This window comes from Panthera pardus, unplaced genomic scaffold (genome assembly GCF_024362965.1).
Source record: "Panthera pardus isolate Hobbes unplaced genomic scaffold, ASM2436296v1 HiC_scaffold_26, whole genome shotgun sequence".
NCBI classification, from domain to species: domain Eukaryota; kingdom Metazoa; phylum Chordata; class Mammalia; order Carnivora; family Felidae; genus Panthera; species Panthera pardus.
In genome coordinates this window covers 17,633,652-17,649,625 of record NW_026526832.1, presented here as the reverse complement: position 1 = coordinate 17,649,625, position 15,974 = coordinate 17,633,652, and the positions used below count along the sequence as shown (strand labels likewise).

General features: G+C 44.4%; 1 protein-coding gene across 1 annotated transcript in view; it reads right to left on the bottom strand.

Annotated features, from left to right (window-relative positions):
- Positions 1–15,974, bottom strand: part of ALK (ALK receptor tyrosine kinase) — a 666,217-nt gene that overhangs the window by 123,066 nt on the left and 527,177 nt on the right. The gene's annotated exons all lie outside the window — the stretch shown is intronic.

The following is a 15,974-nucleotide window of genomic DNA, read 5'->3' as shown; positions in this document are numbered from 1 at the left end:
AAGGAGGGATTTTGATATTTCTAAGGTCCATTCTGAAATTTTTATATAAATCATAAATCTCATATAAATCATATTATCCAGTGGCAGAAGAGAGAAGGAGCCATTTATAATGAACCTGTTAGCAGCTATTTGTTTCTGTGTCAAGAACAATGGGTTATAATAATGAATTAACCTGTGACCCCAGAGAACCAGGCTTAAGTTGGCCTGGACCGGCCTGCCCTGCTAAATGGGGAACTTTACCTGGAGACCGCCGAGCAAGGGCCTGGCTTGTTTTTCTGAGTGTGCCTCCTGCCAGGGAGCTCTTGGTTTGGGGGGATGGGGGCAGCCTTTGGCTCCCGTGGAGATGAGCAGGCAGGGCCCACCCGGGCCGACCCCCCAAGTCCAGTGGCCTTGCACTCTGTCCTCTTTTCTAGCTCCTTCCGCATGGCAGCTGGTGCCTCAGCAGTCTTCCCACCCCCATCCCACCCGCCTCAATGCTCAGCTGGGTGGGGGTGAGGGTGACCAGGATTCCCACTTGGCTGGGTTCCACAGCCTCTCTGAGCTTCATATACGGGGGGGGGGGGGGGGGATGTATCTCCAACCCTGGTTGTGAGCGTAGACTCCCCTTTGTTAAATTTCATTTCAATGCAACCTCCCAGCTGATTGTGATGTGGTACTCTCCAGGTTAGCTCATCGTTAATATCTAAAATTCCGGAGCGCCTGGGTGGCTCAGTCGGTTAAGCGTCCGACTTCGGCTCAGGTCATGATCTCACGGTTCGTGGGTTCGAGCCCTGCGTCGGGCTCTGTGCTGACAGCTCAGAGCCTGGAGCCTGTTTCAGATTCTGTGTCTCCCTCTCTCTTTGCCCCTCCCCCACTTGCACTCTGTCTCTCTCTGTCTCAAAAATAAATAAACATTAAAAAAAATATCTAAAATTCCATGATTTTCTGGTTCATTTCAGTTGCAACTGAAACTTACATCAAGTCCAGCCTGTTTACATCTAGAATCATCTCTGTACTGACTCAGCACATCTGGCTCTGTGAAGAAGCTAGGTATGTCTTCACAGTACCCATTTCCTAAGTGGGAAAACTGAGTCAGGGCAGCTGAGTGACTTCCCTAAAGCTGGTAAGTGGGGTGCGGACGCAGCCTGTCAGACTGCAAAGCTGCTCTCTCCATCTCATAGGCCAGTCAAGGCTTAATTTGTCAGTGGTTGGCACATGGCTACCAACATTCTCAGATGGGCCTCCAGCCTGGCTTGGTGTTCTGTGTAACTGTGGGCATGGAAAACACAGGCCCTGCTTCCTTCAGGGGATCACATCCAAACTTTTTTCCCTGCTCTGCAAGGTCCTCTGTGCTGGGGGCCCCAATTTCCTTTCCTGTCTCACTTCTCACTGTCTCTCTGCACAAACCTGTGCTCGAGCCTCATTTGATATTCGTTCCATGCAACGTGGCCCTAGAGCATGTGTGTGTGGTCCCATCTTCTTCATTAAGTTGTTTGAGCATCTGTGTGCTGTCCCCCCTCCAGCCCTAGCCAGTGCCTGGCCCCTGCGAGGATTCGTGAAAACCATGCACATTAGGTTACCCTGCCTGCAGTAAGCTGAAAAATGACACGCCCCTAGTCATATCCTAATCCCCCCAAACCTGGAATATGTTCCTTTATGTGGTAAAATGGGGATTAAGTTAAGGTTCTCTAGATGGGGAAATTATCCGGATTATCCAGGTATGATCACAAGGGGTCTTAAAAGGAAGCGGCAAGAAAGTCAAAGAAAGAAGCAAAAGATGTCATCATGGAAGCGAGTCTGGAGAAGCGTGAAGAATGGGTCACATGCCAGGGAAGGCAGGCGGCTTCCAGAAGCAGGAAAAGGCGAGACAACCTATTCTTCCTGAGAGAATCCAGAAGGAGCTGGCACTGCCACTAAGCTGATGTTAGCCCAGTGAAACTGATGTCAGACTTCTGCCCATAGAGAATAAAAGGGTGTTATTTTAATGTGGTGGTTTGTTACAGCAGCCACAGGAAGCTAATACCCACTGGCTTTAATACTCCAGCTCCAGTCACTGGCTAAGTCAGCTGAGGCCCAGCATGCATGGCTTTAGATCAACTCCTCTGTTCCATAGCTTGTTTTGTGACCTGTGGTTCTCTGGACTAGACATTCTCTGCCTTTCCCCCCCACACAGGAGAAACGCCCCCACTATCCATCCCTGCGCCACAAGACAGCCTAAGACAATGTGTCCACCAAATCCCTTACTAATTCCAACCGCAGGGGCTGTGCAATGGAAAGTCTCCCCACCCCAGTTCCCAAAACTCAACAGTGGGATCAAAATAAAAAGGGAATGACAGGAGACACAATGAGCATTTTCAAAGGTAAGGTGCCAAATTCATTTTATAGCCTTAATTCTGCGTATGAATTTTCCACTTGTCAGGCTTGTCATCTTGGAAGCTGAGAAACACAGTGCTTCTAGGAGACTGGTGCTGGTCCCCAGAAAGTGCAGTCTCTCTCTCCCCTGGCAGACCTGGAGGAGGGGTGTCCTCCCTGAAGCTTTGACTGGAGGGGATTTTGCTGGGGGTGGCTGTGGACTTTGTCCCAGGAAACAAGAGCACATAGCAAGGCACCTGCCATCATATGTGGCATACCTGCTTCCTGCTAAGGACAGCACCGGGCACTTGACCTGCCTGTGCACTAACCTTACAGCTGCTGGGACAGGGCAGCTCTGTTGTTTCCATTTCATAGGGGGTAGTTCCCAGTTAAGTGAAGGTGAGGCGTGGTGGCCGGCAAATGGCCTCCAGCTGGGTGCTACTCCTGAAAGCAGACCGGTGTGTCCACTGTAGCTGGTGGGCCCCGCCTGCTGGTGACATGCCTGTCCACTCTGCCCCTCCTTCAGGGCAAAGACTTTTTAGGATGACAGGAAAAATTCTTCGTCTTCGCTTGTTGATTTCTAGTTTCCCAAACATTTTCTTCTTATGCCCTATATGTGACCATTAAATAATTAGGACCTTATTACCCTCACTCTCAGAACTACCACAGGAAACATAAGCAAAATTAAAAAAAAAAAAACAAAAACGTATGGAGCAAATGAAAATTGTGTCATGTTTTATTCCCACCTTATGATTAGGCCTTGCTTTTCGTTGTGTGTTTTCATGAACACACGCATGTTTCACATGCCAGTTACTTGTCAATCCCTGAATAGGTCTCATACTTTCTTTTACATTCCTTCATTCAAAAAACATATGCCTATTGTTTAGAGTTTGAAACCAGGGTAAAAATAAACAAAAACAATGCTCAGAATTCCACTACCCAGATGCCATCATTTTTAACATCTTGTTTTGTTGTGTCATACGTATACATGCCTTAAGATAATGAGGGTTAGATCACAAGCTTTTCTCAGGGTTTAAAAATTCCCCATAAGAAGACTTTTTAATGACTACAGTCCTGTGTGATATGTACCATCATTTATTTAAACGTTATTCAATGACTGGATTGTTAGACTGTTTATAATAACACTTTGAAGAATATCTTTGAGCATAAACCTTTGCCCGCATTTCAGATTATTTTCATAGGATAGATTCCCAGAAGTGGAATTACTGAATCAAAGAGTATAAACATTTTAAAGGCCCTTGATACATATTGCCAAATTGCTTTCTAGAAGTTAATCCAATTTACACTCTCACCAGCTGTGTTCACACACGCACGCCCCTCTTACTATATCCTGGCCAACCCTGAATATTAGCATGGCTTTTATTTTTAACTCAAAGTATTTCCCTGCTGTTTTATTTGTATTTCTTTGATAGTTAGTGAGCTGGATATTATTCCACATGTTACTAGCTTTATTTTACTCTCAGTGGACTTGCTCACTTCCTTTTGCCAATTTATCTGTTAGGTTCTTTATGTTTTCCTGTTGAAGTGTAAGAGATTTTTTTTTTTTTAAGTTTATTTATTTTGAGAGACAGAGAGCTTGAGCAAGGGAAGGGCAGAAAGAGAGGGATAGAGAGAATCCCAAGCAGGTTCTGCACTGTCAGTGCAGAGCCTGATGTGGGGCTTGAACTTACAAACCACAAGATCGTAACCTGAGCAAAATTAAGAGACACTTAACCGACTGAGCCACTAAGGTGCCCCAATGTGTATGAGACTATTATTTTTTTATTAAAAGTATTTTTTAACGTTTATTCATTTTTTGATAGAGACAGAGTGTGAGTGGGGGAGGGGCAGAGAGAGAGAGGGAGACACAGAATCCGAAGCAGACTCCAGGCTCCGAACTGACAGCACAGAGCCCAACGTGGGGCTTGAACCCACAGACTGTGAGATCATGACCTGAGCTGAAGTCGGACGCTTAACCGACTGAGCCACCCAGGCGCCCCTGTATGAGATTATTAATAAGGATGTGAAACAATTGGTTATATGTTTGACAATTTTCCCCCAGCATTCCGTGTGTATTTTTGCTCTGTTTATAATGCACCTTGATATGCAGGAGTTGTAAACTTGGACATAATCCAGAACTATCCGTATCTTCCTTGGTGGTTGCTTCTTTGCCTTTTAGGCTTCCAGGCTTTCTTCCACATGGTAGGCAGTGAGTGGGTCACCCTTGGTAGTCTTTGGGTTGTCCTGCCATTGCTAAGGCTGCCCTGGCATCTGGGAACATCTTCTGCCAACTCACCATCTTTCAGCAATGGGGATCTAGATATTCCTGGCTCATGTGTGACACTTTCATGGATTGTCCCCTTCTCCCCCTTCCATGAACTGTCCTTTCACTTGGGCTTCTATGGCACACCACTTCTTGCTTGAACATGGAGGACATTCTTTTTTTTTAAATTTTATTAAGTTTATTTATTCATTTATGTTGAGAGAGAGAGAGGAAGAGGGAGAACAGAGAGGGAGAGAGAGATAGAGAATCCCAGTTAGGCTCTGCACCATCAGCACAGAGCTGGATGCAGAGCTTGAACCCACAAACTGTGAGATCATGACCTGAGCTGAAATAAGAGTTGGATGGATGCTTAACTGACTGAGAAACCCAGGTGCCCCTGAATGTGGCTGGCATTCTGCCTGATGTGATACCTAGCTGTTTGTATGCCTGTCTTTCTCAGCAAACTGTAAGTGACTTGAAGGGAAGTCTTATCTACATGAGTTCCCAACAGTGCCCTCTACAGAGATCTTCCCATCCCAAAGTTTGGAAGTTGAACTGAAACTATGTATTTTTTGGGGCAGGTATTACTGTGTTCATTTTATAGTTGACAATATGAAGATTCCAAGGGCTTGCATGGCTTGCCAAGAGATTGGAAACCTTGTTTTCTATCCTTTGTACTGTGGACACCCCCCCTGGGCGATGGGTGTCATCAGGAGCAGTGACAGGGAGTTCAGAAGGACAGGAAGTCAATATCCCTCCCCTTCGAACATAAGCCTCCACAAAGGAGGGGTCCAGTAGCTGGAAGGGAGTTCTGCTTCCACCCTCTAGATGCCCCCGAGTTTATCCCCAGGAACTCTCTGCTGCACAGCCGCAGCCCAGAGAACTGTCTGCTTCAGCCCTGCTTCTATCGACTCCTCCAATCTCCCTCCCCTGGCTGGAGGCTTCCAGGCTCCCTGATATCTTCCTCCTCTGTACCATGGGGAACTTTATGCCTGTGAGAGATTCAATTAGATGGGCGCCTGGTACTCTGATCTCTACTGCCAGCCCAAACTCAAAACTAATGAGGCGCAACAGGAAACAACCGCTCTGTCTTCCCAAGTTCTTTTCTTTATGGGGCCCATAAATTCCAAGGAGGAAAGTACCCTTGGTGAATGGTTTTAATCAAGGGCCCGAGTTTCCTAACAGCATCCCCTCTGTGGCTGTGAAATGGTTGTTCCAACTTGTGGAGTAGGTAGCCCGAGGGCCTGGATGGTCACAGCCTGCTCCAGAGCAGTAAGGAAGGAGCTTCCTGATGGCACTTCATGACCGCTTCCGGCCACGGTGTCAGTGATTCCTGGGAACCACTGAAACACCAATGTCGTAATCACAGAAAGATTATGGAGAGCTGAGATCAAGTCACTCTGGGGAGAGTTGGTGCTTAAGGATTTTTGATTAATAAGGGTCTTCTTTTCTGGGAATGTATTTATTACCTTTGGAAAGGCAGTTCTTTCCAGAATGACATCAAAGGCACTGGAGGTAGTAAATTGTCTACCATTCCCTACCCTTCTATAGCATTTTAACAACTTGCCATGTGCTTTCCTAATCCTTCTTTGTTTGAACCTCATAAACAACTGGCAGAACATTTATTATTATCCCCATCTGATTAATCAAAAGAATGAGGATTTGAGAGATTAAACAATGTAGAGAGAAATTCTTTTTAATCAGTAAGGTACAACAAAATTCAGCTGGTTACTTGCTAGGTGCTTTGCCTGAGGTCTCACAGCTAGTAAATCACAGGGGAAGTGCCCAGAACTGGGTCACACGATCCCAGGTGGAATCACTCTCCAAGGACTCAGATTCCATTACCTTCTGGAGCAGCTCCCTAACTGCCCATGGGAGTCACTTGGGAAGTTAGAAATACTGTTGATGTTCAGGCCCCATCTGAATCAGTGAAATCAGTCTCTCTGGAGGAGGGTCCCTTGGCCCCGGTGATTTTAGAAGCTTCCCGGGTGATTCTCAAAGGCATAGGGTTGAGAACCACTACCTTGGAAGGCTGGAGGATCTGCCCCTGAGCATCTGCGTGTCTCAGGTGGATCCTTTACCTCCATGGTTCTCCAGCGCCCCCTTGGTACAGTGAGAGTGTAACTTCAAATCCAACCTCCAAGACTCCTTCCATATTTGACATCCTGATTCTGGGGTTCTAGCAATGGTTGTTGGCGGCTCTCTGGCAAAGGTTGATTTGATATAGTTGGTGCCATCTTTAACAATGTTCACCACTTAATGCCTCTCCCCTGAAGCCTGATGCCCTGCTGGGTAGGCATCTTTACTGAGCCACTCACTTGCCCAGCAATCTTCCCTTGGTTGCCTCATGTTGGCTTTTCCTGTCTCAGTCATCTGTCACCTGCACCCTGGAACATCTCTCCTGAATCAGCAAACAGAATGCCACGTTTGCCCATTTATCTCCTCTGTGGATGTAGTAGAAACAAGTTCAGATTTGCACGAGAGACATGTGTGCCCCAGGTCAGGTACATGAGTTCATCTTCTGCACCATGGGGGACTTAGTGAGTTCGCTCCCTGGGAATGACTCCTTTTCCCTAATTGTGCATTCAGAACAGACACCCATACATGCTCACCTCCTTCAGTTACGTCTTGGAGATTTGATGCCGTGGACACAACTCTCCTAACTCAAATTTCTTTTTTAAATGAATGTCAAATTTTAGGGCGCTTAATTAATTTTTAATTAAGGTGATTTATGTGGCATTAAAAAAGGCACATTTGTATCAGCTTTTGGGCCGTCTCCCACCTGCTTGCTCTTGCCTAACCGATGTCACTCGTTAAAGGGCGAAAAATTGAGTGCTGTGTCAGCGAGAAGGGGGTCTTGTTTTTAAATTAAAGAGAAGGGGAGATGATGTGTGGGGAGGAGGCTGGCTTCCAGAGGGCGGGGAGGTCAGGAGCAGGGCTGGAGCTGGAGCCCAGGGGTGGAACAAAGCTCCTACCTGCTGGTGGAAACTTCACGTTTTCCAGGACAAGGAGAATCTAGTGCTCAAGGGTAAATAAGCCCAGAGACGTGAAAATGGATGGTGACATGATAAGGATGTGGTCAAATAGTGTGCACAGACTAATAGTTGCCGCCACCATGCTGATGTTAATGGGGGTGTTGGAAGGCCTGCAGACTGTGTAAATTAAGCCTGGCAGAGGCCAATCTTGCTGAGGGCTTTGGGCCTCGTAAATTGTAGTTGGACAACCTCATTAAAGAACTGGCATCTTGGGCTCCTACTCAAAATGCAAACTGGTGAGGAGAGGGCCTGAGTATTGAGGGCCCCAGTGGGCTGGGTAAGAAAGCACCCTGCTGGGAGTCAGGAGAGCTGGTTGGAGGCCTGACTCTGCCACTAGGCCTCAGAGGTCACGAGCATATCACTTCTCTGGGCCTCAGTTTCCTTGTTTGTAGACCCTCTGCAGCCAGCCATTCACATTCACTGTGGGATTAGGCTACTGCATTGACGGTGTGTCCACAGAGCCTCTGCATCAACATCACAGAGGAACTTGGTAACCATGTTGCTTCCTGGGCCTCACTGCAGACCTACAGAGTCAAAATATCTGGGGGTGAGACTTTGGAACCAGCGTTTTCTACAAGCTCCCTGGGTGACAACTGGTACACTAAAGTCTGAGAACCTCTAGGGTTGGAGGAATAAATGGATCTTCAGTTCCTTGTCCCCTGGAGAAATCCGGAGCCTCCCAGCACCACCCATTCTCTCACCATGACAACTTCCTCCTTGGTCCAGGGTTCTTAGGGTTCCCTTCACACCCAGATTCCATTTCTATTATCGTTCCAGCAGGCCCAAGGCATCACTAGCTAGTGGTGTGAACTCTGACACAGTTTATAGGGCCTCTCCCTTCTGTAAGTTGCGGATGCTATCTAATTTACAGGGTTTTTGTGAGGACCAAATGAAACTATACACATAAAATAGTACGTGGGGCTCTTATGAGCTAATTTCAGAGAATAACCCAGGGTGTTGGGGAGAATTGGCCATGGAGGGTGAGTGGGAAGGGGACAATGATGGGGTTGAATAGGCCAAATCTTGGGGTCAGACAATACCTTTGGGAATCCCTCATATCCCACAGTAGAGCTGAACATCTACAGGGCCAGACCCTTCCAACAAAGCAATGACAGAGACAAACCCAATAGTAACCTGCAACACAAATAATAGCTATGAAAAATAATTGCAATGATGAATTTTCAAGATTATTTATCTCTGGAGTCACCCTGCCACTGGAGTTAGCTTTCTGAGCCCAGTTCTCTTTAGGTCCTAATCCCAAATTTTTGCTGGTTTCTACGGCATTCAAACCAAATTGAGGCTTTGCACTCCTGCCACAGCCCACGTTCTCAGCTTCACTGTGTTCTTTTGTATCTAGCCAAACACCATGACTCACAGTTTCTTGAACATGCAGCCATGGCTACAACCTTTGTATAACCCTATTCTGGGGTCCAGAATCATCTTCTCTACCTGAGCAATTCCTCCTAACTCAGATGTCACTTTCCCCAATTGCTTGTTCATCTTCCCTAAAGAAAGACACTTGCCTCCCCCTGGGGCACGCTGGTAATCGCTCCCTACCTTTAACTGTGCACTCACTTCCCCTGTTGGGTGATTATGTCTATGTTGTTAGTTTCTCTCGCTAAATTCTAAATTCTTTGAGGCAGGGGGCCTGTCTTGTTTTTATCTCCCAGAGAGTGCCTGGCACACAGCAAGCACTAATGAATGTATGTTGAAGGAGCGCAGAATAGATCACCAAGTGTAAGTAGAAGAATGGAGTGAGGTGGAATTTTCTTGCATTCTGGAAATTGCTAATTCCTTTAGGTTACACTGTAGACATCTCCCTTACCCTCCTCCCTGCCTCATTCAATTTTTGGTTTATTGAACAAATGTGTTCAGAGCTTCTACAAACAGCTGGCACTGGGGTTAGGAATAGTGAACAGAGGGGAACATGGGTGACCTAGTTTGACAGGTGGGCTGCATGAGTCCTCTCTAGGGAGGTGATATTTGAGCTGACACTGAAGGATCTGAGAGAGTCAGCCATGTAAAAAGGCTGTGGCAGAGCAGGAACGGCAATGCCCAGGGTGGGAGAAGATGCTCATGACTAGAAATAGAGCAAAGGCCGGTGTGGCTTGAACGGTCACAGAGGGTCAGGAGGGCCATGGGGAGGAAGGCAGAGGCCCAACCAGGCAGCACCTTGTGGGCTGAAGGAGCGTGGAGTTTGCTTAGGGAGTTTAGACAAATCTCAAATTGTTTTCCAACAATATGATTCGTTTTTAAAAAGATCATTCTGAGCAATTTAGAGAGAATGGCTTGGAGAGGCAACAGAACTGGGAAAACCAGTTTGTAGGCTGCGGAAACCGCCCAAGCAAGTGATGAAGGCAGCATGTGTGAGCCTGGTGACAGTCCTGGAGCTGGAAAGAATTGAGTGACGTGAGTTTCATGTTGGAGGTGACCCTGGCAGAGCCGGCCAATGGTCTGGAGGTGAGGGGGAGACAGGGATACCAGGGACAGCACTAGGAATGAACTATGGCTGCCATATGACATGACAGAGCCACTGAGGATTTGTTTCAAAATCCCAATTCCTCAGACAAAGTCAGTCTCTGTATAAACTTAGGGAGAAAGACAAAGATTTGTGTAGGCCAGAAGAAACCAGACTGTGTTTTGTTTTCATGGCTGAGCTCTCTTAAGAAATTAAAAAATTTCTCAACCCTTTGTACCCTCAACAGGCCCTTGATTTTGTTGCCTGGACCTTTCCCCAAGGTTTCTCTATGTGACATTTATCTTCATTGCTTTGCTGAAAAGACCCAGCAATAATTTTATTTTTAATATTATAAATGACCTCTGTGCACATTTACCATTAATCTCCTTGAAAAGCGGTGATATTTAACCATTCTGCACCACAGCACCCCATATAATATGTTGTTTTCTCCTCTTGTTTGTTCAGTAAGCAGTGAACAATTCCAGTAGCGCCTTGGAGAATTAGTACTAATCACAAACAAATTATAGCTACAACTGAGACCACAGGAGGGACTGTGCAGTAGAGAAAGCTGTTTGGAATGGAGAGCAGAGGTGAGTAGGGATCATTTGCACCGTGGGGTGTGGACAGGAGGACTGATCAGGTAGAACAGCCTCCTGGGGCAACAACTCCAGTGAAGGGGGCTGGGTGGATCCAGCCCCTTGAAGATGGGAGGTCACCTTGCTTCCATTCGATCCGTGGAAGCTGTGGTAGAAGGAATGGCTGATTGATGAAGAGACAAGAGAGCCACTGGGTGCTGATGCAGATATCAATCATGTTAATAACAGCTACCACCCTCACCATTTATTGAGTGCCTGTCATCTCCTAGGTACTGTCTTAACAGCTATATACATTATTTTATTTAGATCTACAGCCACATATGAAGTAGTTATTATCTCCATTTTATCGAGAAGGAAACTGGGACCCAAGGATTTGTAAAAACATTCCCAAAGTCATAGAGGCAGGATTTTATGTCTACCTGACCCCAAAGCCCATGCTATTAATCAGTATGCTAGACCCCCCAGGTGGAAAGGCCATGTTAGAAGTCCCTGGAATAAATAAAGAAGGAGGATCACGGGCTGCAAGCAAGTGGGGCACCAGAGAGAGAATGCATGCAACAGGTTGGAGACCGAGGCCAGGCAAGTGAGTTGGCAGTCTCAGAGAACTGTGGAGGGGTACAGAGAGAAGCTAGCTGGGATTCTGGACTAGATTCTAGTTCCTCAAAGGGCTGGCAACACGTTTTTAGGGAAATGATGAACCCAGGTAGGTGCTATGTCAGGGTCTAGGCATGAGGGAAGAAGATGGGACCTGAATATCCAGATTCATGGCTTGTACTGTGGGCTGGGCAAACATCTCTGTCAGGAATGGTTGGGGTCAAATACTTAAGGACAAGTACTTTGTAAACCACTGAGTGCTAGAAAATTGTTAAGATTTTATTTTTATTATTAAAACATTTGACATTTATACAGGATCTCACCAAAACCCTAAGAGGTTCACTACCTCACCTCCATATCCTTACTGAAATGTTAACTTCTCAGTGAGGCTTTCCTGGTGACCTTATTTAAAATCTCTCCCCTGCTCTCACCCTAGACACTTTCTATGTCTCTTCTCTGCTATATTGTTTCTCCTTCTACTTACAATTGGGCAATATACACTTCTCTTATTAGTTCCATTGCTTGCCACTCTCCTACTAGCATTGGAGGAATGGAATCCCTAGTTCCTAGAACCGTGCCTAGCAAATAGTGGGTGCTCAGTAAACGTTTGCTGAAAAGAATAGGTGAATACATGTTTTTAACAAGTAACTTTGGGCAATGGATTCACATGCAGGATTTATGTTTTATTCACAATTACAATTGGTATTTCAGAGAGAAATTGGTATTTCAGAGAAAAAGGCCATTCACTGAAGAGACACTTCATGTATCCCCAACCCCCATGGCTACATGTGTACAAAGTTGGGATTTGTCCATATAAAAAGCAAATCATGTCAAGCTTTCGCTTTTTGCAGATGACATGATATTATACATGGAAAATCCGATAGACTCCACCAAAAGTCTGCTAGAACTGATACATGAATTCAGCAAAGTTGCAGGATACAAAATCAATGTACAGAAATCAGTTGCATTCTTATACACTATCAATGAAGCAACAGAAAGACAAATAAAGAAACTGATCCCATTCACAATTGCACCAAGAAGCATAAAATACCTAGGAATAAATCTAACCAAAGATGTAAAAGATCTGTATGCTGAAAACTATAGAAAGCTTATGAAGGTAATTGAAGAAGATATAAAGAAATGGAAAGACATTCCCTGCTCAAGGATTGGAAGAATAAATATTGTCAAAATGTCAATACTACCCAAAGCTACACATTCAATGCAATCCCAATCAAAATTGCACCAGCATTCTTCTCGAAACTAGAACAAGCAATTCTAAAATTCATATGGAACCACAAAAGGCCCCAAATAGCCAAAGTAATTTTGAAGAAGAAGACCAAAGCAGGAGGCATCACAATCCCAGACTTTAGCCTCTACTACGAAGCTGTAATCATCAACACAGCATGGTATTGGCACAAAAACAGACACATAGACCAATGGAATAGAATAGAAACACCAGAACTAGACCCACAAACATATGGCCAACTAATCTCTGACAAAGCAGGAAAGAACATCCAGTGGAAAAAAGACAGTCTCTTTAACAAATGGTGCTGGGAGAACTGGACAGCAACATGCAGAAGGTTGAAACTGGACCACTTTCTCATACCATTCACAAAAATAAACTCAAAATGGATAAAGGACCTGAATGTGAGACAGGAAACCATCAAAACCCTAGAGGAGAAAGCAGGAAACGACCTCTCTGACCTCAGCCGTAGCAATCTCTTACTCGACACATCCCCAAAGGCAAGGGAATTAAAAGCAAAAATGAACTACTGGGACCTTATGAAGATAAAAAGCTTCTGCACAGCAAAGGAAACAACCAACAAAACTAAAAGGCAACCAACGGAATGGGAAAAGATATTTGCAAATGACATATCGGACAAAGGGCTGGTATCCAAAATCTAGAAAGAGCTCACCAAACTCCACACCCGAAAAACAAATAACCCAGTGAAGAAATGGGCAGAAAACATGAATAGACACTTCTCTAAAGAAGACATCCGGATGGCCAACAGGCACATGAAAAGATGTTCAATGTCGCTCCTCATCAGGGAAATACAAATCAAAACCACACTGAGATATCACCTCACGCCAGTCAGAGTGGCCAAAATGAACAAATCAGGACACTATAGATGCTGGCGAGGATGTGGAGAAACGGGAACCCTCTTGCACTGTTGGTGGGAATGCAAATTGGTGCAGCCACTCTGGAAAGCAGTGTGGAGGTTCCTCAGAAAATTAAAAATAGACCTACCCTAGGACCCAGCAATAGCACTGCTAGGAATTTACCCAAGGGATACAGGAGTACTGATGCATAGGGGCACTTGTACCCCAATGTTTATAGCAGCACTCTCAACAATAGCCAAATTATGGAAAGAGCCTAAATGTCCATCAACTGATGAATGGATAAAGAAATTGTGGTTTATATACACAATGGAGTACTACATGGCAATGAGAAAGAATGAAATATGGCCCTTTGTAGCAACGTGGATGGAACTGGAGAGTGTGATGCTAAGTGAAATAAGCCATACAGAGAAAGACAGATACCATATGTTTTCACTCTTATGTGGATCCTGAGAAACTTAACAGAAACCCATGGAGGAGGGGAAGGAAAAAAAAAAAAAAAGAGGTTAGAGCGGGAGAGAGCCAAAGCATAAGAGACTCTTAAAAACTGAGAACAAACTGAGGGTTGATGGGGGGTGGGAGGGAGGGGAGGGTGGGTGATGGGTATTGAGGAGGGCACCTTTTGGGATGAGCACTGGGTGTTGTATGGAAACCAATTTGACAATAAATTTCATATATTGAAAAAAAATAAAAATAAAAAGCAAATCATGTAGAAGCTCATTGCAGTGGCTATGGCATTCGCTGTTTCTAAAGACCTCGCTCAAGTGCTGCCAACCTATCCAGGATAATGGCTGCATACTCGTAAGCACAATGGAGCCCTAACTAGGGAGGTAATAAAGCTGGAGCAGGCAGAGGCTGCTGGGAGCATCAGATACAGAGGAGAGAAGTGATGGCCGATTCACAGTAAGGAGTGAGACTGTCAGAAAGTACTTCCCATTTGAGGCTGGGATCAACCTGCAAGCTCTCAGTGTTCAGTGGATAGGCTACTTCCAGCCAGAGTCAAGAGGAAGCTCTGTTTCCTCGGAGGAAATGTGAAGAGCTTCTGGGTTATTCAGCTTGATAAGCAAAGACATCTGGAAGGGGGATAGAGTCTCCTATGAAAAGATCAAGGTCACTTGCTCTGGCTAGGAGTCAAGAATCGCTTTGAATTTTTTTTCATTTTTAGTTCTTTTCTAAGACTCTCATCTTAGAGTCTGACCTTCTCAGAACCACAAAATTGAGAGAAACCTGGTGAAGAAGGAAAGCTGGGTAACAGGCAGGGAGGAAAGAAGAGAAATAATTAAAAGATGAAATAATATGCAGGGAGTACCTACTGTGTATCAGTCTTTTTTGGTGTGTATTATCTTTCACCTGATTCCTTACATGTACACCACTGAAATCTACAAGAAGTGAGTGATTTAAAATGGTCATTATATATACATACATGTATATATATATATATATATATACACACATACATATATACATATATACATGTATATACATGTATATACACATATATACATATATACACATATATACATATATATACACATATATATACAGATATACATGTATATATGTATATCTGTATATATATACATATATATGTATATCTGTATATATATACATGTATATATATACATATATATGTATATCTGTATATATATGTGTGTATATATATGTATATATATATATATATATACACACACATATACATATATAACAAACTTTGACAAGATGTGGAGAAGAAATTGAAACTTCTGCACACTGTTGGGAGGAATGGAAAATGGCTTAGCTACTATTGAAAACAGTATGGTGGTTCCTCAAAAAATTAAAAGAAAATCACTACATGATATATACAATAGTATATATACATAATACAATATTATTCATCCTTCAATAGGAAGGAGATCCTGAGAGATGCTACAACATGGGTGAACCCTGAGGGCACTATGCTAAGTGAAATAAACCAACCACAAAAAAGAGAAATACTGTATGATTCCACTTATGTGAGCTAACTAGCATAGTCAAATTCATAGATGGAGGGTGGAATGATGGTTTCCAGGGACTGGAGGGGAGGGAAAAATAGGGAATTGTTTCATGAGTACAGAGTTTCAATTTGCAAGATGAAAAAGTTCTGGAAATTGGTTGCACAATTTTTAACTACTTTTACAATTTTTGACTACGTTTAACACCACTGAACTGTACACTTAAAAATGGTTAAGATGGTGAATTTTATGTTTTATGTTATGCGTGTTTTACAATGATTAAAAAACAAGATGACTGATTATGCTGGCCTTCATAATAGGCCCTAATCAAGATGGCAGGGCAAGAGGACATCAGTGAGGCCTAAAGAGAAAGCCTGTTGCTGTGGCCTCTCAAGGAGTTCAGGTTCTTCTTCTCTTTCTTCTTCTTTTAAATACCCCTTCTGTTTGGCTTCCAGTGGAATAAGATGTGAGGCAGTGGATGCAGCCAGAATGCACTAGCCTGATGGTGAGGGTGCCTCAGATCTTCCCAGACATTGCCAGGTGCTAGCCCAGTGATGCTGGAATGGACATGTGCCTTCTCTGGGCCTTAGTCTGGTTATCTGTGAAATG